We start from the raw sequence: 23,863 nt of genomic DNA on the forward strand, positions 1-23,863 counted from the left end.
GAAAGCAATAGATTTCTTGCTTCTGCCACAAATTCCCCTAGCTGTGAGCCTTCCAACCTTCTAAATATTCCTTTATATGTGGTTCAGAGTTCTGGGACCATCCCCTGAACCTGCTTGGTTGGGTATTCTGTGTTGCTGTTGGCGGAGCTCTCTGCTATACGTCCACACGATCTGCCATGTTGTTTGTTCTCCTGACATTTGCTTTTTTAGTATAAGCTTTGAACATCCTTTATTTTTCTTCACTAGAGACATTGGTCTACAGTTTGCATTTATTTGGCTTTATAAGCTTTAGCCATCTTGTGGAGGAAACAGTTGGCAGAATCGCATTTGTTTTTAATTCCATTGATAACTTTACTCACCTAGTTAGGAAGCAGAGGTGCCAGTTATGTACTTTAGACAAAAAGATAACCAATTAGTCTGACTAGGCTTCATCTGCTGGTCTGTCTTCTAAGAAGAGAGGCCTCCCAGGCCAATAAGAACTAAGAAACAGCAGCTGAAGTAATAAAAAAAAAGTCACTGCATTCAGCTTACTATCTATCTAACAAAGGGGGCCAGGAACTATCAACCAGAGAGCAAACTATAAGATCATATAACCCTATGTTTAATTTTATTACTCTATTTCTTTTTCTTTTTTAAAATTGTGGTGAAGATATACGTAACAAACATTGGCCATAGCATCAGTTTCTACATGTATAATTTATTAACATTGATTATATTCTTCATGTTGTGTAACCATTCTTTTGTGTGTGTGTGTGTGTGGTTTTGCAGTGCAGTTTAGTTTCTGATTCCCCAGTTTTCTTCACACTTTTGTTTGCGACATTAGTTACTATCCCCTCAATGTAACAGCACTTTTCTGTGTGTCTTTATAGTGTCTTTATAGCAAACTGTCTAGAAGAAATAGGGAGACCAAATGAGAGACTAGTTAATCATGCAACCACTGGTAAAGGAAACAATACTACAAAAGGTAGAACAGCTAAAACGAGAAGTAAGCAAGTTGAATTGTGGTTATCAAAGGAATGAATTGCTTTGATCTGAGACTGTTTGTGGAGGTTATCTGAGGCTGCCTATGGTACTTATAGCAATGTTTCTTTTGTTATATGTGGACTATAATAAATTAAGGTCCTGGTATGGCACTGTAGGATAAGCACTGGACTTCTACCCACAAAGTCAATGGTCCAAACCCATCAGCTGCTCTTCGGAAACACTGTACAGGGTCACTATGAGTCGGAATCGACTTGACAGTGCTTTACAACAAAGTAAGCAATTAGACATAGTGAATAACTTGCTTTCTAGTGAGGAAATTTATAAGAAAACAACTCTTTACAACAACCTAAGGTTTAATAAAATCAAGGTTGTGAGAGTGAGGAGGAGAGAACTATGTCTGCAATTTTGATGGGAAGTTTAGGTTTCAGCTAAACCTGTTGTTGTTAAGTGCCATAGAGTCAATTCCAATTCATAGTGGCCTTGTATAAGGTTAATGAGGTGTTAAAAATTTTTGTGGGAGCCAGAAGCTTCATCTGTCTCTCATGGTGTGGATGGAGGGATGGAACCACCGACTTTATGGTTCACAGCCCAGTGCTTAGTCTATAGAGTCACCATGTTAAACCTAATAGGATAATAAAATTTCATTTGGGAAACAAAGGATTTTCTGGTTGAAAAGTCTTCATTTACACCTTGAATTTCCTTACCTCATTGTTCATTACTAAAGCATACCAGTTCTGCCTCCAAAATATATCTTGAATCTCTCCATTTTTCCCCCCATCTTCATTGCTATTGTTTAGTGCTGTTGAGTCAGTTCCAACTCATAGCGACCCTGTCCAGGATTTACGAAGAATGGCTGGTGAGGTTGAACTGCTGACCTTGCGGTTCAAACCAAGGTGCAGTCCAGTGCTTATCCTACAGTGACACACCAGGACTCTGTAATTTTGGTTGGGACTGCCCTATTATTTTCTGTCATAGAGTCATGATGTGGTAACGTGGGTTAATGTGCTGCACTGCAGAGTTGGTTTGAACTGCTAGTTGGGTGGTTCGGCTCACCAGCTGCTCCTCGGAAACCCTATATACTATCATTATAGGCTGGAACTGACTCTAAGGCACTTAACAACCACAACATTATTATTTTCTATCATAGCCCCTCCCCCCATTATTTTTTCCATTACCTACATTCATGATTCAGTAAACTCCCATGTAAAGTGGTAAATTCATTTCAAGAAATTTGAATCACATAAAATGTGACCTTACTGGAAACTTAATGAAATGTCCTGTGTTTGTCTGCCTGGAGGAGGGACTTGTGTGGAAGACTTCCATTCCAGAAGTAAGACTAAGTAATCCAAATAAGTCTTAAGGTTCCAAGTATGGTTTGGTGCCACCTGGTGGTAATTGTATGTTTGTGTTACTGCTGTTTCTGGATAGAGGATGACTGACTTTCCTGGATTCATTTACTCTAGAAGTTTTACCACATTTATATTTGTGTCTATTTGTTTGATGTTTCTACACTATATTCCATGAAGTCAGAGACTATAGCTGTTTTGCTTACTGGGGTTGCTCAGAGCCAAGCATAGAGTGTTGTTGTTAGGTGCCATAGAGTCGCTACCAACTCAGCAACCCTGTGCACAACAGAACAAAAAATTACCCAGATTTGCACCAATCTCACAATGGTTGCTTAACTTGAGCCCATTGCTGCTGCCACTGTGCCAATCTGTCTTGTTGGAGGGTCTTCCTCTTATTCACTTGACTGTCCATTTTACCAATCATGATATCCTTCTCCAGGGACTGATCTCTCCTGATAATATGTCCGAAGTATGAGACACTGAGTCTTCCCACCCTGGCTTCTAAGGAACATTCGGGCTGTAGTTTTTCCAATACAGATTTGTTTGTTCTTCTGGAAGACCATGGTACTTTTAATATTCTTCTCCAACAACGTAACTCAAATGCATCAATTCTTTTATGGTCTTCCTTACTCATTGTCAAACTTTCAAATGTATATGAGACTGTAGGAAATATCATGGCTTGGGTCAGGCACACCTTAGTCCTCAATCTTTGCTATTGAGCACTTTAAAGAGGTCTTGTGCAGTAGATTTACCTAATGAATTATGTCATTTGATTTCTTGACTGCTGAGTCCATGAGTATTGACGGTTGATCTCAGCAAAATGAAGTGTTTGACAACGTCAATCTTTTCTCCACTTATCTTGATATTATTTATTGGTCCAGTTATGAAGATTTTTGTTTTCTTTACATTGAGGTGCAACTCATACTGAAAACTGCTCTTTGATCATCATCAGTAAATATTTTAAGTCCTCTTAGCCTTTAGCAAACAAAGTTGTATCATCTTCATATTGTAGGTTGTTAAGTAGTCTTCCTCCAAATGCCATGTTATTCTTCATATAATCTAGCTTCTCGAATTATTTGCTCAGTATACAGATAGAATAAGTATGGTGAAAGAATACTACCCTGGCACACACCTTTCCTGATTTTAAACCCCTCAATGTCCCCCTGTTCTGTTCAAATGACTGAGTCTTGGTTTATGTATAGGTTCTTCATGAGCACAATTGAGTGTTTTGGAATACTCATTTTTTGCAATGTTGTCTATAGCTTGTCATGATCAACACAATCGGAAGCCTTTACATAGTTAATAAAGCACAGGTAAACATCTTTCTGGTATTCTCTGCTTTAAACCAAGATCCATCTTACATCAGCAATGATGTCCCTCATTCCATGTCCCCATCTGAATTCAGCCTGAATCTCTGGCAGCTCCCTGTCAATGTACCACTGCAGCTGCTTTTGAATTACCTTTAGAAAAATTTGGTTCCATTAATGATATTGTCCAATGATTTCTGCATTCTGTTGGGTCATCTCTCTTTGGAATGGCACAATTATGGATCTCTTCCAAATATTTTGGCATAGATGAGTGAATGCCTCCAGTGCTGCATCAGTTTATTGAAAGATTTCAATTTGTATTCCATCAGTTCCTAGAGCCTTGTTCTTTGCCAATGCCTTCAGTGTACCTTGGAGTTTTTCTTTAGTATAATTGGCTCTTGATCATGAGCTACCTCTTGAAATGGTTGACATCGAACATTACTTTTTGGTATAGTCAGTATTTATTCCTTCCATCTTCTTTGATGCTTTCTGCATCATTCAATATTTTGCCCATAGAATCCTTCAATATTGCAAGTTGAGGCTTGAAAACTTTTCTTCAGTTCTTTAAGCTTGAGAAATACTGAGCATTTTCTTCCCGTTTGGTTTTCTAACTCCAGGTCTTTAAACATTTCATTATAATATTTAACTTTGTCTTCTCGATCTGCTCTTTGAAAATTTCTGTTCAGCTCTTCACCTCCTCATTTCTTCCATTTGCTGGATAGCAAGTTTCAGAGTCTGTTCTGACATGTATTTTGGTCTTTATTTTTGTCTTCTTAATATCCATTTCCTTTCTTCTTATATGATACTCTTGATATCATCCCACAACTCTTCTGGTCTTTGATCATCAGTGTGTAATTCATCAAATCTGTTCTTGACATGGTCTCTAAATTCAGGTAGAATATCTTCAGGGTCGTATTTTGGCTCTTGTAAACTTGTTTTGGCTGGTTTGTCTCTTTCCACAGATGTATTCAATTATATTTCTTTGTATTCCACCTGGTGAGATCCATGTGTATAGTGTTTAAAAAGATATTTGCAATGAAGAAGCCATTGGTCTTGCAAAATTCTATCATGTGATCTCCAGCATTGTTTTTATCATGAGGAATAAGTGAATAAGTAGACATCGTGAACCAGAACAGAGTGCCGGGAAGTTTACATTTTATTTAGACTGACAGTCTTTGTGGTGTTTAGGCTTTGTGTTGTTGTTAATTGCTGTCAAGTTTGTTCTGGCAAATACAGGTATTTTGAGGAACAGCTGCTGGATTTTAACCACCAATTTTGTGGTTAGTAGTCCAGTGCTTATCCTATGGTATAATTGAGTGATAAGGATAGAATGTACATTGGGACCAGGTAGGGACAACTGTTAAATAAAATCATGAAGACCTATGTGGAACATAAGGACCCCTGCTAGAGCAGCGGTCAAGCACTTGGCTGCTAACCAAAAGAGAAGTGGTCAAATGGATACTTATTTTAAAAATGTATTAGAAATGTAAAATTTCACTCCTAAATACTTCGGTACATGAATTTTAGAAAGACATTGTTCTATAAACACCCTTTTCACAGTTCATAAAATTAGTGGTAATTATCTAATATAATTTTAAATACAGCCCATATGAAAACTTCCGCAGTGTCTTTCCCCCCATCACCTCATGTCTTTTATAGCTTTGCAAACCAGGATAATCAGTCCAATCAAGGTTATTACACTGCATTTGGCTGTGATGTCTCTGACATTTCTCTTAATCTGGGCTAGTTAACCACAACTACCTCTTTTTATTCCACTTTAATGACACTGATATTGTTAAGAAATGAAGGCCTTTCTCTTCTATTCCACATTCCGGACTTGTCCGATTATTTCTTTTATGATATCATGTAACTTTCTGCTTCATCCCAGTATTTCTTGCAAATGATTAAACTCCCACATGCAACCAATCAGCAAGTACTTGGTGAAATGATACATTTGGCACTAGGAAGATTCTAGTAAGAGTGGGGATCTGTCTTTCATCTATGAGTTTTGGCATCCTCTTTAATACTGTTATCACATTAAATTTTCTATTTTTTAATATTTCAGTGTTTGATGGTTTATTTTCCACAAATCACAAAATATGTACTCCCTAAAAAAAAGGTGTGAGATTCACTTTTTTTAGTGATGACAAACTTAACTCCTTAATTGAAATGGGTACTCTTTCCTTCTTTTTGATTTTGTTTGGAACCTATATAATAGCCTTTATGATAGCCACACATACACTGAGAGATTAGCATAACTTCCCAGAGGTAATGGGAGAATCATTGGTGGTCCAGAAGGAAACATAGGACGGAAGGTGGTGGTGGGCCACTGAAGTTCAGCCTTGACTTTCAGGTCCCACTCCCGACCCTAGCATTGGAGGAGGTAGAGGTAGAAAAGAGTTCCATGGAGTAGCTTTAGACTTGATGTTATTTGGTTAATTTCCAGGAGACCTGGAGGAGTTCTCAGTTTCATCTGGTAAAATTTGTATTTCATTTTCATTCTCTTGAGCATTTTCCTGAATATTCTGGTCTACACTATTATCTGCTTCACAGGCTGGGAAAAGTAGATCACACAGATTTTGCTCCTCTCTATTTCCACTCAAATTATAAGTGGGAAAGAGTCGACTCCTCAAAGAGTTGACCGTGATTATATGAATGGAGCAAAGCTTTCAGGACCTTCATTTGCTCATGGGGCACAACTCAAAATGAGGAGAAACAACTGCAAATATCCATTAATAATCACAACATGGAATGTACGAATGTATGACTCTAGGAAAATTGTACGTTGTCAAAAATGAAATGGAATGCATAAACATCAATATCCTAGGAATTAAAAAGCAGAAATAAATTGGTATTAGCCATTTTGAATCATATTGATAATCACATTGCTTACTGTGCCAGAAATGACAGCTTGAAGAGGAATGACATCACATTCATCATCAAAAAGAAAATTTCAAGATCTATTTTAAAGTATAATGCTGTCTCTGATAGGAAAAGACCAATATGTCCACAAGGAAGACCAGTTAATATCAGTTATTCAAATTTTATCCACCAACCACTAAAGCCAGTGAAGATTAAATTGGAGAATTCTACCAACTTCTTCAGTCTGAAATTGATTAAGCAAGCAATCAAGATATATTGATAATTACTGGTGATTGGAATGCAAAGGTTGGAAACAAAGAGGAAGGAGCAGTCATTGGACCGTATGGCCTTGGTGATAGAAATGATGTTGGAGATCACATATAGACTTTTGCAAGACCAATGACTTGTTCATTGCAAATACCTTTTTAAAATGACATAAAAGACAATACAAAATACACAATAAAAACTTAAAAAAAAAAATACAGACCTCACCAGATGGAATATACAGAAACTAAATTGACTACACTTGGGGAAAGAGATGGTGGGAAAGCTCCCTATTATCAGCCTCAACCAGGCCAGGGGCAGACTGTGGAACAAACTATCAAGTGCTCATATGCCCAGGCTGAAACTGAAGAAAATTAAAACAAGTCCATGAGAGCCAAAATTTGATCTTGAACATATCCCACCTGAATTTAGAAACCATCTCAATAAAAGACTTGATGGCATTAGGCACTAATGACTGAAGACCAGAAGAATTGTTGGATGACATCAAGAACATTGTACAGGAAGAAAGCAAACTCATTAAGAAGACAAGAAAGAAGGAAAAGATTAAAATAGATGTCAGAACAGACTCTGAAACTTGCTCTGCAGCATATAGATGCTAAAGTAAATGGAAAAAATGAGGAAATAAAATAACTGACCAGAAAATTTCAAAGGGCAGCTCAAGAAGAGACAAAGTCAAGTATTATAATGAAAATGTGTCAAGAGGAGTTAGAAATCCAGAAGAGAAGAACACAACCAGTATTTCTCAAGCTGAAAGAACTGAAGAAAAAAATTTAGCCCCAACTTGCAATACTAAAGGATTCTATGAGCAAAATATTGAAATGATGCAGAAAGTATCAAAAGAAGATAGAAGGAATACACACAGTCACTGTCCCAAAAAGAATTGGGTGATGTTCAACCATTTCTGGAGATGTCATATGATCAAGAGCCAGTGGTACTAAAGGAAGAAGGTACACTAAAGGCATTGGCAAAGAACAAGGTTCTGGCAATTGATGAAGTACAAATTCAAATATATTTACAAACTGTTGCAGCACTAGAGGCATGTACTCTTTATGCCAAAAAAATTTGGAAGACAGCTACATTGCCAACTGATTGGAACCAATCCATATTTGTTCCCATTCCAAAAAGGTGATCCAACAGAATGTGGAAATCATTGAACAATATCATTAATATCACATACAAGTGAAATCTTGTTAAAGATAATTTAAAAATGCTTGCAAAAAGAAAGGACACCTTCCCAGAAGAGGTAACATTTGGGATGTTTTAAGGTGGATGTGAGTAAAGCACATTTCAAACGTAAACACACATCTCGAAGAGCTTACAAAATCAAAGAAAATTAGAAAGGGCTCTTTTGGTGAGGTTGACAGTTGGACTCAGAAAGTGATTGTCGTAAAAATCAATGATCTAGAAGAAGCCAAAGATGAGATAGAGGACATTCAACAAGAAATCACAGTGTTGAGTTAGTGTAACAGTTCATATGTAACCAATTATTATACATCCTATCTAAAGGATACTAATGTGGGTAATAATGGTATATCTTGGTGAAGGCTCCATACTAGATCTATTGGAACATGGCCCTTTAGATGAAACTCAGGCTGTTACTATACTGAGCGAAATTCTGAAGGGATGTAATTATTTGCATTCAGAGAAGAAAATTTATAGAGGTATTAAAGTTGCCAGCGTTCTGGTTTCTGAACACAGAGGTGAAGCTGGCTGATTTTGGAGCAGCAGACCAGTTAACAGATACCCAGATAAAAAGAAATACCTTTGTGGGCACTCCTTTCTACATGGCGCCTAAAGTCTTAAAGTAGTAAGCCTAAGACTCAAAGGCAGACATCTGGTGTCTGGCCAGCTGTAGAACTTGCAAAAGGGAAGCCACCTAATTTCGAGCTGTGACCATGAAGGTTTTATTCCTCATTCCAAAGAACAACCCACAGATGCTTGAAGGAAACTACAGCAAATCACTCAAGGAGTGTGTGGAAGTCTGTTTGAATAAGTAGCCATGCTTTAGACCCACATCTAAGGAGTTATTGAAGAACAGATTTATAATATGTAATGCAAAGGAAACTTATTTGGCTGAGTTCATCAATAAGCATACACAGTTGAATACTGAGCAGAGCCGCAATGACTCTGGCTCTGAAGATTAACACGTGGAAGTAGATGGTCAGGCATCCGGGGGCAGTGACTCAGGCGACTGGATCTTCACAGTCCAAGAAAAAGATCCAAAGAATGGAGCTTTTCAGGCCTTGGATCTAGAAAGAAATAAAACGAATGACATCCCCAAGAGGCCTTTCTCTCTCAGTGCTTATCTACGATTATTTCTTCTCTGTTTGCAGAGTTGAAAGAGAAGAGATGGTGTGCAGAGGCAACATGGGGTCCTTAGAGGAACTACAAGAGTCCATCTATGTAGCAGAAGAGGCATGCCCCGGGATTTCCAACATCATGGTGGCCCAACTTTTCCAGCTGCTCCAGATATACTCTAAGTGGTGGCGGAAACTCATCTTACTGAAATTTCTTTGGCATTTTTGTTTTTTGCTTTCTTTTTTCTAACTCATCATCCTTTTAAAAAGACAGAGAGAGCTTTTTGCCGACTCCACTGAAGAGGCAAGAGATTGCGGGGCATCCCCCTGAAGCTATGGGCTCCTTGTCCAGCAATACACACAATAGTCGCTGTGCTGCAGCAAGATGAAGTCTCTCATATGGGGTAGAAAGGACAGTTTCTCAAGTGATCATTTTGTTTTGTTTTTAATTTTGACCATAGTCCACATTTTCAAGGGAAGTGTCTTTAAAAACAGAAACCAACCTTGAAATATACATTTGGGAGCATGTTAAGGCAACTGAAGAAATGAAACCTCAGGTATTGTGTTTTAAATTGGTAACAACCCCCGGGGAATGGAGAAAGACTCTGGTGGACTTGTGTATAGATTTGTATATAGTGTCATTTTTATGGAAACCCTTTTGGTGTGCATGAAGAACCACTGTGTGCAGATTGGCCAACTGCTTCAGTAGATAATATAAGTGGAGTTAATATTTAACCAGGCCATAACTTGAGTTTATTGCTTTGCCTTTATTAAGTATATAAATTTTGAATTATGTGACATGTGATTTGGGTTTTATTTTGTATTTGCAGGGTTTGTCAATAATAATGAATGCCCCTCATATAGAAAACTCTTTATTTATACCTCAACAAGTGCAAATTTTCCTTATTTGCCTTACATCCCTTTTGGTACACTTAGAAATTGACTTCCTTATTTTCATTGATGATAATGTTTCTTAGTAATTTAAATTGGAACATACCTTGCCTCATGAAGTTTAAAATTATTCCTTTAAGTCTCTCCCCATTGAAGTACTTAACATTTGTTTTGAATTGTGCCACTGCCGATCCTGTACCAGATGTACCGTCCTTTTTTATATTCTCTCCTGTTGAGTCTTGTAATAGAATCTGCATATCACCGTCTTCACCCAAAAATGTCTGAATGCTTACACCAATAAATTTTATAGCAAAGTTAAATACGTAAATGAAATAAAAAATAAAAGATGGCTGCAACAGTACATTGATAGAGAGCTGCCAGAGCTTCAAGCCTGATTCACACAAAGATGTGGAACAAGGGATATCATTGCTGATGTCAGATGGATCTTGGCTGAAAACAGAGAATACAAGAAAGATGTTTACCTGTGCTTTATTGATTATATACAAAGGCATGACAAGCTATGGACAACATTACAGAGAATGACTCCAGCCAATACATATATTCTATATGGTGGTGGCAGTGGTGTTTATGTGCCGTGGAGTCGCTTCCTACTCATAGCGACCTTGTAACAGGGTATTGTTAAGTGCTGTTGAGTTGGTTCTAACTCATAGTGACCCTGTATGGGGTTTCTGAGGAGCGGCTGATGGGTTTCTTGATTTATTTTTAAAGACCAAGTTGTTGGAAAACACCAAGTTAGACAAAGCAGAGTCTCCAACAGTTCACTATCATGTTCATGTTTACTTTGTCTTGGTGAGGTTGTTCATGGGGTTCAAGAGACTCTTGACCCTGTGCCTTCCTCACAGGGGTCCATAGAGGCGCCTGGATTATGATACTCTTGCTGATTTGTTTCCACAGCAGCTTCTTGTTCAGGATCCTGCTGAGGGTCGTTGCCTTCCTCCTGGTAGAATTTGCCTAAAAGGATATTTAATGTTTTTTAGTTTAAGAGGAGGGGTTTTTGTGTTACATTTTAGTTTCTTTGTTACTGCCTATTCAATTAATTTTCTTTTTGTACTATTGAGAATTCTTTGTTTCTAGGAATTTATATAGTTCATCTAGATTTCATCCTTATTAGTATATAATTGTTTTTGTTGTTGTTGTTAAGTGTTGTTGAGTCAGTTCCAACTCATAGCGAGACTGTATAAGGTTTCTAAGGAGCAGCTGGTGGGTTTGAACTGCTGACTTGTGGTTCACAGTCCAGTGCTGATGATAGAGCATCACACCAGGAGTCCATAATTGTTTATAATACTAATTATTTTTTATGTGTTGTATCTGTGGTTATTTCTCCCCTTTTGCTTTATGTTTTGTTTGCATCTATTTCTCTCAATGACTCTTGTTTGATATCTGTTTATTTTATTAATCTCTTTAAAATCAAACTTAAAAAAATAATAAAATCATCTTTTAGCTTTGTTAATCTTTCCTTTTGTTATTAGTGTTCTCGATTTCATTTTTTCTGCCCTTTATGATTCTTAACTTCTTGTTTTTGAGGGTTTGTCTGTTGCCTGTTCCCTGTTTGTGAATATTTATTTTTAAACCTTTTCATTTCCTGACTTCTAAATACTGTTTTGGAGTTCTGGTGTGGCGCTGTAGGATAAGCACTGGACCGCAAGGTCGGTTGTAACCACAAGGTCCAGGGTTCAAACTCACGTGCTAGTCCTCAAAAAACCCTATACAGGGTTGCTATGAATTGGAATTGATTTGATGGCACATAACAACAAATAAATACTGTTTTAGCTGGGTCCCATATAGTTTGACATGTATTTTTATTGACATTCATTTAAAAATATTTCTTTATTCTTGTATGACTTTCTTTTTATTCCAAGGGTTAGCACTTAACAACAACAACAACAGTAAAGAAAAACATACTGACAGTATATCAACATTTAGTATTTTTGTAGGAAAAAGATACCATAGACCAACCAAATTAAACGTCAAGTAACAGGCTAACACAGAATATTTGCCATATATATTTGAATATGTATTGGAACTAGAACATGTATACGAGTTAGAATATGTTAACAACTTCTACAGATTAGTAAAACAAAAAGTACCATAGTACAATGGCAAAGGATATTAAAAAGCAGTTCGTAGTAGGAAAAATTTAATGACTAATAGGTATATTAAGGAGCTCTGGTAGCGTAGTGGTTATGAATTGGGCTGCGAACCTTAAGGTGGTCAGTGGTTTGAAACTACCAGCCGCTCCGCGGGAGAAAGATGAGGCTTTCTACTCCCGTAAAGATTTACACCCTTGGAAACCCTGTACAGGGTCGCTATGGGTCGGAACCGACTCGATGGCACTTAACAACAACAACAACAATAGGTATATTAAAAGTGTTTATCCTCAATACTTATCAAATACATGTAAACTAATCCAACATTGAAACATTTCTTGTTACTCAATAAATGGTAAATATTTTTAAAATTTGAGTATCTTGTATTAACAAAAATGTGAATTATATATTGGTGTCAGTTTAAATTTCTAAAGCCACTTCAGAGATTTACATAGAAAACTAAAAATGCACTTACTCTTTGACCTAGAAATTCAGTTTATACACATATTCTGTAGCGAGATTTAGCAGATACGCTTCATAAAAATAGACTTTTTTTTTTGTAGCACTGTTGGAAAATTGAAAGAACTATTTGCCTACTAACAAAGAATTTGATAAATGAATAAATGTATTAATTGGGATATTTTGTAGCATTTAAAAAATGTAAGATATATTTATATCTACCAGCATGAATAGAATACAAATCTCAAACAACAAATGTAAAATTTAGATTGGTATGCAAAGCTTAATACCACTTATGTAACCAAAACATGCAAAATAATAATATATATCTTTCAGGGATAGACGTATACACACATAGACAAATACATAAAGATGTTATCCATAGCTGTAATGTGTTATTGAGGAGTCCTGCTGTGGCACTCTGCGATAAAGCACTGAACCACAAGGTCAGTTTGAACCACAGGATGAGCACTTCAGACTCACCAGCTGCTCCTTGAAATACCTGTACATGGTTGCTATAAGTTGGAACCTACTCAATGGCACTTAACAACAACAACAACATGATTTTTTTTTAAAAACAAAAGCTTTGTAGCATAAATGGCAAATGGTAATAGTTTTGATTCTTGGTGATGGTAACATGGGGATTTGTATATTTTCTGTAATTTCTGTGTTTAAATCTCCCTCAAAAATTAGAAAAGAGATGAGTTCCTAAAGTAGGAACCTGAAGGACTCAGATTTCTAGCCTGGAAAGATGGTGGTATTTGTGATAGAGAAAACAAAGGGAGAAAATATGTAATGTAAAAACCTTAAAGTACCAGTGGTCATCCTTAGAAAGATATTTGGCATATTAGAAATTAATATCTAGATTTTAAAAAAAAAGAGAAAAGAAACCAGGATAATTTTGAATCACTGTAGAGATAATGTTAAAAGCCCTGGGGGTGTATGGAAAAGAGCATTCAGGAGATAGTGAAGAAAGAAAAGTGAAGGCAGTGAAGGATCACACTTTAGGGAGAAGAGGCACTTTAAAGGATTGTGTAGAAGTGAGTGAGGAATCCCTTGGTGCTGTAAATGTTTAACATGGTAGGCTGCCAACTGAAAGGCAGAAGGTTCTAGTTCACAGATGTAGGACTGAAAAGAAACAGGAAAAAACAAAGATAGTTTTTCATGATGATCAAATGAAGGGAGGGACTTTAATAAGAATTGGTCAGTGTCATTTGCTTGGAGGTTCAGAGTCAGATGAAGAGGAGGTCACTGGGTTTGGCAATGAAAGCACATTGTTGACCTTGGGTGTGGGGTGCAGGAGGTATATAATAAGAATATATGAAACAGGTTAATTTGAATACTCCCTTTTTAATAAATACCCCATTTGGAATTGATCAAAATAGGATTTGTCTTGTTAGCTGTAATATATTATAGTTAAAAATACCATTGTAAATTTTTCTTATACATGCTAAATAAGAATCTTTTTAATCCTTGTAAGGTTTCACAAGAACTTAAAAAATGTTTTTCCAGTGCATTCAATATTCAAGATGCTGTTTATTCTCTACTGATAATGAAGGACCCATGCCCTTTAGATAGATCAGTTGTCATAAATATTATTTAAAATACAGAGATAATGAACTATTTTAATTCACTTTCTAGAGTGTCATGCACATATATGTGCTTAATAAATGCTATTTGGAAACAGTTGTTTATCTAACATGCATTAAAAAAAGACCAGCTGCAGTAATTAGTTGGCATGTGCTAAGAAGTGGAAGCAGTGTTTTGTCTAGTATAGATCAGGAAGTGAAGAATCAACAAGCTCAAGGACAGTCTGGCCCAGAAATATGGCCCCAAAAAGAGAAACCTAAAATAAAAAAACAAACCCATGAAATCTAAGCCAAGACATTAGTTTTCAAAAGTAGTACATACAGGACTCTTACTCATAATAGGATGTTCATGGTCCATGCCCCAAAATACTGTTATGCATGTAAGATAAGATAACATATGATAAAATAAATTTGGGGCATCATGGATCTCTTTAAGAATCTAATAATAACATGACCCTTTTCAGAAAGATACATATTTCTCGTCATTGCAATTTGATTACCCATTGTAATGAAAAATTTTAAATGGCATCTTCCATTAGCATTTTTCCCTCTTGTTTCTGTAAAATCCAGTGTTTTCACATATTTTATTTTGGGCTGATTAATTTTATGGTGTTTCCCCATCCCCCGCTACCCCCCGCCCCTGAGGACCTGGTCACAACACTTCAGAATAAAAATTGTAAGTTTAAAACCCACTGGCTCACAAAAACAGCTTTTAAATGTGACATATCTCCTCTGGACACATCATAAATTTTGCAATAAATTGCTGTAAGAAATAAATCTTTCATTATTTGAAAAAAAAAAATGTCTTTGCAAAACCCCTGTTAAAAGTCAATGTCTTGTGAAGACTGTATGTTGTTTTAGGTATCATCAAGTCGGCTTTGAATCATGTGACCCTGTGTGCAATAGAATGAAACACTGCTTGGTTCTGCACAGTCCTCACAATCATTCCTATGTGTGAGTCATTGTTGCAGCCACTATGTCACTTCATTTTGTTGAGGGTTTACAGATGTAGATAATTCTAACTTTCTTAGGTGGCAGTCCAAAATGTAACATATAGCCAGTTTTATTTAATTTCATATGTAAGCAATTTTGAACTACTATATGTTACTGTCTGTAGGAATTTCACCCCTGGTGTTGGTTCTCTGTGGACGAGGGCCTAATTTTTCTTTTCTTTTGTTATGTAATCCATTAATAATGAATAGTGATAGTAATTATCATCTAGAACAGGAATGTATATGAAGTAAGCTCTGGATAATGATTTGTTGAATAAATAGATGAATAGACCAGTTTAACTATAGATTCAGATAACTTTATTTTAATATTTTATAAAACCTATTAAACAAAATCAGCATTATAAAAACTTCACATAAATAATTTAATAGTAGAAGGTTCCAGGACAAGATGGTGGAGTAGGTAGGCACACTGAGCAGACCCTCTGTAACAAAGACATGGGAGACTGGGTGGAACAGATACAGATGATGATTGTGGAACCCTGAGCATCAAAGGCTAAGGACATAGATGTGGATTGTGTGCTGACTGGAGGAGGAAATCTGAACAGGAGCAATGAGAGAGAAGAAAAATGAGCAGGCTATGGGCTGGTATGGAGTGGTACAGCCATCTTGAGCTTTTGTGAGTGGCTCTTGATAATAGCAGCCTGTGGGCATAGAACAGGGCTGGAGGTTGATGGCAGGAAGGTGCAGTTCTCCTTGTTTCCATGCTCTCCTGGTTGCTGGTGGAGTGGTAGGCCCTTTCCTTCTAGCCTCTGCTCTGCCTGGGGTCCGGCACCAGGCCCAGTATCCCTGCTTCTGGAGATGTGTGCATGAAGCTCCCCTGATAGCGTAGTGGTTATGAATTGGGCTGCTAACCTCCAGGTTGGCAGTTCGAAACTACCAGCTGTTCTGCAGGAGAAAGATAAGGATTTCTGCTCCTATAAAGATTTGTAGCCTCTGAAACCCTGTGCAGGGTCACTATGAGTCAGAACTGACTCCACGGTACTTAACATCAACATATAAATTTTAAATGTTTCTTTTTATTTTGAGATTAACCAAATATTTTCATTTGTATTTTTTTATTATCTGGCACACAGAATCATAAAAGATTATGGTTGGAATGAAACCTAGAAATCACAAGTTATGGTTTTAAAAAACAAAGACCCTGTAATTACTTTGAATAAGATGAAACACTTTAAAAAATATGTATATGATTATGTGTTCTATCAGATAATATATTATGGTAGATTGTAGTACATACAAAAAACAACAGCCTTTTTAGTTTTTAAAATATGGGTAAGAATAAAAGGAAGGGACATTGTACCTTAAATGTTATCTTCCTGTAATTTTGGAGGTGCTTAAAGCTATTTTCATATCTATGTATTATAAAATTACAACAGTTTCCATGTTTTACTTTTTAATGTTAAGCGCTAAAGTAAGTGTCTGAAAAATTAAGGAAAAAATGTCAAGCAGGGAATGATGAGAGCAGTAGAAAGTCTTCTGGTATAAGGAAACTTACAAAATAAAATCCAGAGTTGGGGTTTGGTACACTGGGCATGTTTAGGAAGAAAAAAAGGTGGTGGTGGGTGTCAAGAAAACAACAAAAAAAATATGTCAGACAACAAGCTGGAATCAGGAAATTTAAGACCATTTACACTTAGGAGTCCTTGTGGCACAGTGGTTAAGTGCTTGACTACTAACCAAAAGGGTGGCTGTTCAAACCCACCGGCTACTCCTTGGAAGAAAGATTTAGCAGTTTGCTTCCATAAAAATGTATAGCTTTGGAAACCCTATAGGGAAGTTCTACCCGATCCTATAGGATCTCTGTGAGCTGGAATCGACTTGACAAAAAATTACTTTGAGTGAGGGGGAGTTAAGTATAACTTGGTTCATCAACATTAGATAAAAGAAAATATAGGAGTACAGTCCATAGATTTGAAAGGACAAAAAGAGGAGTTACTTCATATGTTTTCTACTACTGTTTAATTATTATTTTTTTCTTTTTTTTTTTTTTGTTCTTCCTCATTTTCACTAACCAAGTATGATGCTCTTCTCCAGGAACTGGTCCCTCCTGACCACATGTCCAAGAACATCAGACAAAATCTCACACATTTCATTATAGTACTTGACTTGTCTTTTTGAGCTGCCCTTTGAAATTTTCTGGTCAGCTCTTTTACTTGTTTGTTTCACTTGATTTAGCTTCTTTATGCTCAAGAGCAAGTTTCAGAGTCTCTTCTGACTTCCAATTTTGTCCTTTGTTTATTTTCAACTTTTTATTGTGAATTGAGTGAAAGTTTACGGAGCAGATCATCAGTTCTGCATTCAACAAATCATATACTTTGCTTCATTACATGGTTTCAATCCCCTCCACATACCAATAGTTAACAGCATTTACCTCTATTCACTTTAACTAGTGCATTCCTCCCTGTGTCTCCTGCTACCGTCGTCTTTCCTCTGTTGACCTCCCTCTTGTATATTGTCTGCCCTGTCACCCATATTATGTGTCTACATTTTAGCCCATGAATAATTTTCCCTCTCTTCCACCTGTAACCATCATAAATTGGTTCTTTTATGCAGAAAACAACTTTTTACAACATTGTTCTCATACAATGTTTGTCCTTTTGTGATTGAATAATTTCACTCGCATAATGTCCTCCAGGTTCAACAATTTTCTGAGATGTTTCACAGACTCATCCTCAACATTTTGTAGTATTCCATTATGTGTATGTACCAAAGTTTGTTTAAGCATTCTTCTGCTGATGGGCATTTAGGCTGTCTCCATCTTTTTGGTATGTTTCTTGTAGACAGCATATTGAAGGATCTTGTTTCTTATTTAATCTGCTCTCTATGTCTCTTGACTGGTATGTTTAATACATTTACATTCAGTGTAATTCTCAATAGTTATGAACTTATTATTGTCATTTTTCTGTATGTGTTTTTTGTGGTGCTGCTGGATTCTTTGTTCCACATAATTTTCTATGCTGAGTTTATTTTGTTTGTGGGCTTTCTTTTCTGTTTCATTTCTCTTGTGTTAACTAAATCTGTTTTCCTTCTTTTTTATTTTGATGTGCAGGCTTATTTTCTTTGAGGTTACCCTGTTATTAATTTTTTCCTTCTTAAAGCAGTCTGTTGTATCTTGAAATCTACCGACTTCCTTGCCATTTGGAAGCTCTATATCTACACTCTCCCCTCTTTTTGCTTTTTAGTTATTTCTGGTTCCCTATTTTCAGTTGTGTAGGTTTGTTTTACTTTAAATACTTGCATATGGGTTGAGTTCTGGATGGTGTTGTCATGTATGGTAATCTGAGGTTGTTGTCTGCTGTTGTTGGTTCTCAGTCCAAAGAACAACATCCTTTAGTATTTTTTGTAAAGTTGAGCTTGTTAAAAATTTCTTTAATTTATGTTTATCAGGAAGTGTCCTAATTTCACTGTCATATTTGCAGGACAGCTTTGCTGGGTATATATGATTCTCGGTTGGCAGTTTTTTTCTTTCAGAGTTTTGTATATTTCATCCCATTGCCTTCTTGCCTGCATGGTTCTGCTGAGAAATCCGAACTTAGTCTTATTGGTTCTCCGTTGTAGGTAACTTTTTGCTTTTCCTGAGCTGCTCTCAAGATTTTTTACTTGTTTTTGAATTTATATTTAAAAGGGTATTTGCAATGAATAAGTCATAGGTCTTGCAAAATTGTTTTCATGTGATCTCCAGGATAATTTTTGTCACCAAAGACCCTAAGTTCAACCACTGATTCTTCTTCTTTGTTTCCAACCTTTGTGTGTTTGAGCCATTTCAGACTGAAGAAGTTGATAGAATTCTTCAATTTCATTATCGTTGGCTTTAGTGGTTGGTGCATAAATTTGATAATAGTGGTATTAACTGGTGTTCTTTGTAGGCGTATGGATATTATCTAATCACAGTACAGCAAGATAGATCTTGAAATGTTCTTTTTGATGATGAATATAGACCTTTCGATGAATTGTAGACCTTTCATCTACAATTTATAATTCCCAGTATTGTAGACCATATTTTATGATTCAGAATGGCCAATACCAGTCCATTTCAGCTCACTAATGCCTAGGATATAAATCTTTATGTGTTCCATTTCATTTTTTTACAATTTCCAATTTTCCTAGATTCATACTTCATACATTCCATGTTTCTATTACTAATGCAAGTTTGCACTTGTTTCTCCTCATTTTGAGTTGTGCCCCATCTGTAAATGAAGGTCCTGAAAGCTTTACTCCATTCATATCATTACAGACAACTCCGCTTTGAGGAGGTGGCTCTTTTCCAGTCGTATTTTGAGTTCTTTCCAACCTGAGGGGCTCATTTGCTGGTAATATATCTGACAATCATATGCTGCTATGCATAAGGTTTTCATCTTCTGGTAAAATATTTCACAGTGTTATGTTATAATTCATAAGGTTTTCAGTGGCTAACCATTCAGAAGTAGTCTAACCCTCCTTCTTTCTAGTCTGCCGTAGTCTGGAAGCACATCTGAAACCTGTCCATCATAGATGACATTTTCTCCAGGTTTCCCTAGAAAGGAATCTATGTAGTGTTGAGTATGAGTACACAATCATTAAGGCAAGTGAGCCAGCCCTTCATGTCTTTATCTCCCTTGGGTTGCTATGAGTCTGAACTAACTTGATGGCACTTAACAACAGCAATTTCAGATAACAAATGTTTCTGTTACCCATTCCAAATCTCTGTCAAACCATTTGAGGGTGGTATGTCCATTTCATATAGTGTATCTTGGCTCATTGTTGCACTCTGTGGACTGTAAAATGTGTTCTTTGGTCTGAGGATATATAACTTGATGGACCAAATGTTTTTTTGGCTTCTGCATCTGTTACAGGATATGCAAAGTCCAATCCAGAGTAAGTATCTATTCTTGTAATGACCCATTTGTGGCTACCTGGTGTCACTGGCATTATTTCTCCCATACAATCCACTTGCCTGCTAAGTGTAGTGCATTCTTCCTAAGGAATCTGCCCCATATCCATCTGTAACCCCTTTTTTTGCCAGCAGACAGAGCAGTCAGTACTGACATTTTGTGCATCAGAGGGTGCAAGAGAGTGTAGGATTCAGCGCATCTCTGCATTGCTGCAGTGCCCTCATGTCCACATTTATTTGTATTATGGAACTATTTTGGGCACTGCCTTTCTTATTTAAGTATTTCTCCTGACATCTCCCAAGACATTATGAGTATCTCAGGCCTCATAATGATTTTATGTTCTTCTTTCATTGTGGCAGTCTCAGTCAAAGTCTAACAGCAGGTGAGTGGTTCCCTTTCAAATGGCTTGTATCATGTTGCAGCATCTGGAAATTTCCTAGTCCAGAAACCCAATGGTTGCCATAGGGCACTATTCTCAGGTTTTTTGCCGTAAGCGCCAGTCTGCACAAACATATGTGGCAGACACCTCCATAATCATGTCTGAGTGTGGATCATAAGGCCCAGAGGCAAAGTGGTTTCTGTAACTCCAACAATAGCCTGCTGTTACTCAGGCCACCATACTAATACAGTGTTCTTTTTTTTTAACTTTTTATTGTAAATTAAGTGAAGGTTTACTGAACAGATCATCATTCCCACATTCAACAATGAATGCAGTTTTTTAATGAGTTGTTTCATGGGTAGGAGCCAATAGTATTCCCAGATGTGGTATATGTGTCCTTCAAAATCCAAATACACAAACCAAACATTGGATCTCCTGCTTAGTTTTGAGTGTATATAGTGACAGCATCTTCTTCTTGGTTGCCTGTGGAATGTCATGGGTGGCTCTATCCCAAGTTACCAAATATTTCAGTGTTTGAGTAGAGCCCTGGATTTTTGCTAGACTTATTAACCAGCCTCTGTTGGTTATTTTGGACAACACTGCTTTCAAATTTGCCCTATCCTGTTTTTCCATATTTGATATTAACATAATACCATAAATATAATGTGTCACTCTTATTGAGCTCTGCACCATGCCCAAGTCTCTTCTAACTATAATATGACAGCAATTTGGTTAATTTAGATAACCTTGTGGCCACACACTTAAAGTGTATGGAATCCTTCTCACGTTAAAGCCGACTGTGGCTGACTCTTTTCTGAAATTGGAATGGAGAAAAAGGCATTTGCAAGCTCAATCACTTATTACCAGTCTTCTTTAGTCTCCTGTGTTTTCTGCACACTTGAGACTGTATCTGGAACAGCAGAAGTCACAGGTGGCATTACTTTATTTAAGCCTCAGTACGTGTACTGTCAGCCTCCATGAACCATTTACTGTTTTCACAGGCCATACAGGACTGTCACATGGAGAATTTGTTGGCACCACTCTAACCTTTAAGTAATCTCTTTTTGTCCACCAGGTATCCTATATTGTTTCAAGTTAACAATCTGAGTGGGTTCAGGCAATTCTAATGGCTTCTAGCATGTTTACTCTATTTTGGCCTAAGGGCAGACTTATACTCCTCTATTTTGCATTATAAGGTAGAGGAAGTGTTTCTCAATTAAACATAATATCCATACCAATAATGTATTCCTGTAAGGGAGATGCAACTACTTCATGCAAAATCAGTTTAAATCTTCTAATTCTCATCCAAACTGTCACTTTAGCCCCATCAATCATTGCATCCCCATATCCTCTGAGTCATCCTTGGGTACCTTTAATATTTTACTGGCTAGTTTTGGGACTAAAGAACATTATGCTCTTGTATTAAGGAGCCCCAAGAAAGTATTGTCCCCACCTCCAGGCCATTTTACCCATACATGTGCATATGGTCTTGGGTCTTATGCAGGGGACTGGACCAGAAGACCCTTGACCCCTTTTATTAATTCTGATCTTGATCAGCTAACAGAACTTCTGCTCCAAATGGCCCAGGTGAGAATTCCCATCATTAAGTTTCACCCATCTGGGATGAATAGCATGGACTTGTTTTGGCCTCTTTAACATGGATGGGCCAGCAGAAATTTCCTTTGGTCTTGTCTCTGTGGGTGAAAGCGCCAGACTGCAAAGCCGTTTGAACTGCAAAGTTGGTGGTTCAAGCTCACCAGCTGCTCCTTGGAAACCCTATACAGGGTCGCTATGGGTCAGAACCAACTCGATGGCATGTAACAACAATATCCAACCTCCTGTTGTGCTCTGTTATAATCTTTGAAGCATCCTACCAATGTCCATTTTATTGATCCCCATCTCAGTAACCATGTAAAAATCTCTCTCCTACTGGGGTAAGTTCTCTCCCAATTGCCTCTTACTGGTCTCCTATGACTCATGTTTCTTGCATCTGTAAAGCCCCTGCAGGGAAGCTGGGCCAATAAATCTGACAGGGCTCAGATTGTTGCTTTGCATCACAGTAGTTAGGTTACATGGGGTGCCTATGTAGAAGGGGCTCCCTTGATGACCAGATCTACCATGATTTATATTAAAGGCATACTCATAGTGTGAATACCATGGTCACTGTAAAGTCATTCCAGTGTTGCACCTCTGGAGAACTCCAGTGAATATTTAGAAGGGGCAGCTTCTCTTCTAAAACTGTCATATAAAGGAATCTGGTATTACCATAGTGAGTTGTGGGTTTTGCATTAACCCATATATACTCTTTTGTAGCATTCAAAACTAAAGACACTACCCTAAATTAAGTGACTCCTTTAACCCATTTAGTAATGGTTCCTGAGGAAGCTAACGATAACATCTACAAATTGAATTGATTCCTTTACACTATGCCCTCTGGTTTCAGTAACTTCTTGGATTTGCCCTTTCCCTTCTTGGAATAGCTTCTTGGTGACCAGCAGTTGTAGGGATATTTGCTATTGTTTTAACCCAATTCTTTTCCGAGACAGATCTGAGACAACCGGTCATACTCTGACCTAACTGGATCTGGGCTTGGTTTAGTGCCACCATCAGCCCCTACATTCTTTTTCCTTGCCATTGTAGCTACTACTGACAACAAAAACCAAGGAATTAAATGTCTTACTTTCCTTATCACTCTGTATTTCTATATGCATCCAATTTTCTAATCCATCAATACTTAAATCTATATCTACCAATTCAGTATCTCATGAAAAGCTTTAGCCTTGGGTAAGTGTTTACAACATCATGGTTTCTTTAATCTAAGGGTGATTTTTATTCCATCCAGAAACCAAAGGCTCCTCATTCTCCCATTTATTCCCTTAATCACATACTACAGTGAGTCAAGGACATTGTGGCAAGCCCCCCACCATTCTGACCCAATTGCAGGAATGATTTCTTTTCTTTTCTTTTCTTTTCTTTTTTTTTTTTAATGTTTTATTGTGTACTGTGTGATAGTCTACATGGGGGAACATTAGTTTTACATTCATTCCATCATACATCGGCTCATTGCCATAGTTACCATCTGGTGCATGCATCATCACCCAACCAAAGGGTACACCCTGCAATCCTGCCCGCCCTCCCCTCACAGTCCTCAGCACACAGCCCTTCTCCCTCCCCAGATCCCTAGTCCCCAGCCACTCCATCTCTTCACGTCATCCTCTCTGTCTCAGTCTCAGGCCTCACTGCTCCTCTGGGTGGGGTCCCGCTCTCCTCTCTTCTCCATTGATGGTCCAGGGCCCTCCGCTCCTAGACTGAAAGGTCAGTCACTCCCCTCCTTGCTATAAAATGTCCACCTTTACATTTCCAGTCCTCACAATCAGTCCTGGTAACAATTATTCACCCTTGCTTCCCAAGGGACCCATCTGCATTTCTTTTCATCTGCCCTTCCTAGACACCTTGGATACTACTCACTGGA

General features: G+C 37.4%; 1 protein-coding gene and 1 pseudogene across 2 annotated transcripts in view; both read left to right on the plus strand.

Moving 5' to 3' along the window:
• Positions 1-23,863, plus strand: part of ELF2 (E74-like factor 2 (ets domain transcription factor)) — a 137,401-nt gene that overhangs the window by 62,713 nt on the left and 50,825 nt on the right. The gene's annotated exons all lie outside the window — the stretch shown is intronic.
• LOC102840270 lies at positions 8,099-9,290 on the plus strand (annotated as a pseudogene).

Source organism: Chrysochloris asiatica, unplaced genomic scaffold, assembly GCF_000296735.1.
Source record: "Chrysochloris asiatica unplaced genomic scaffold, ChrAsi1.0 scaffold00187, whole genome shotgun sequence".
Taxonomy (NCBI): Eukaryota; Metazoa; Chordata; class Mammalia; order Afrosoricida; family Chrysochloridae; genus Chrysochloris; species Chrysochloris asiatica.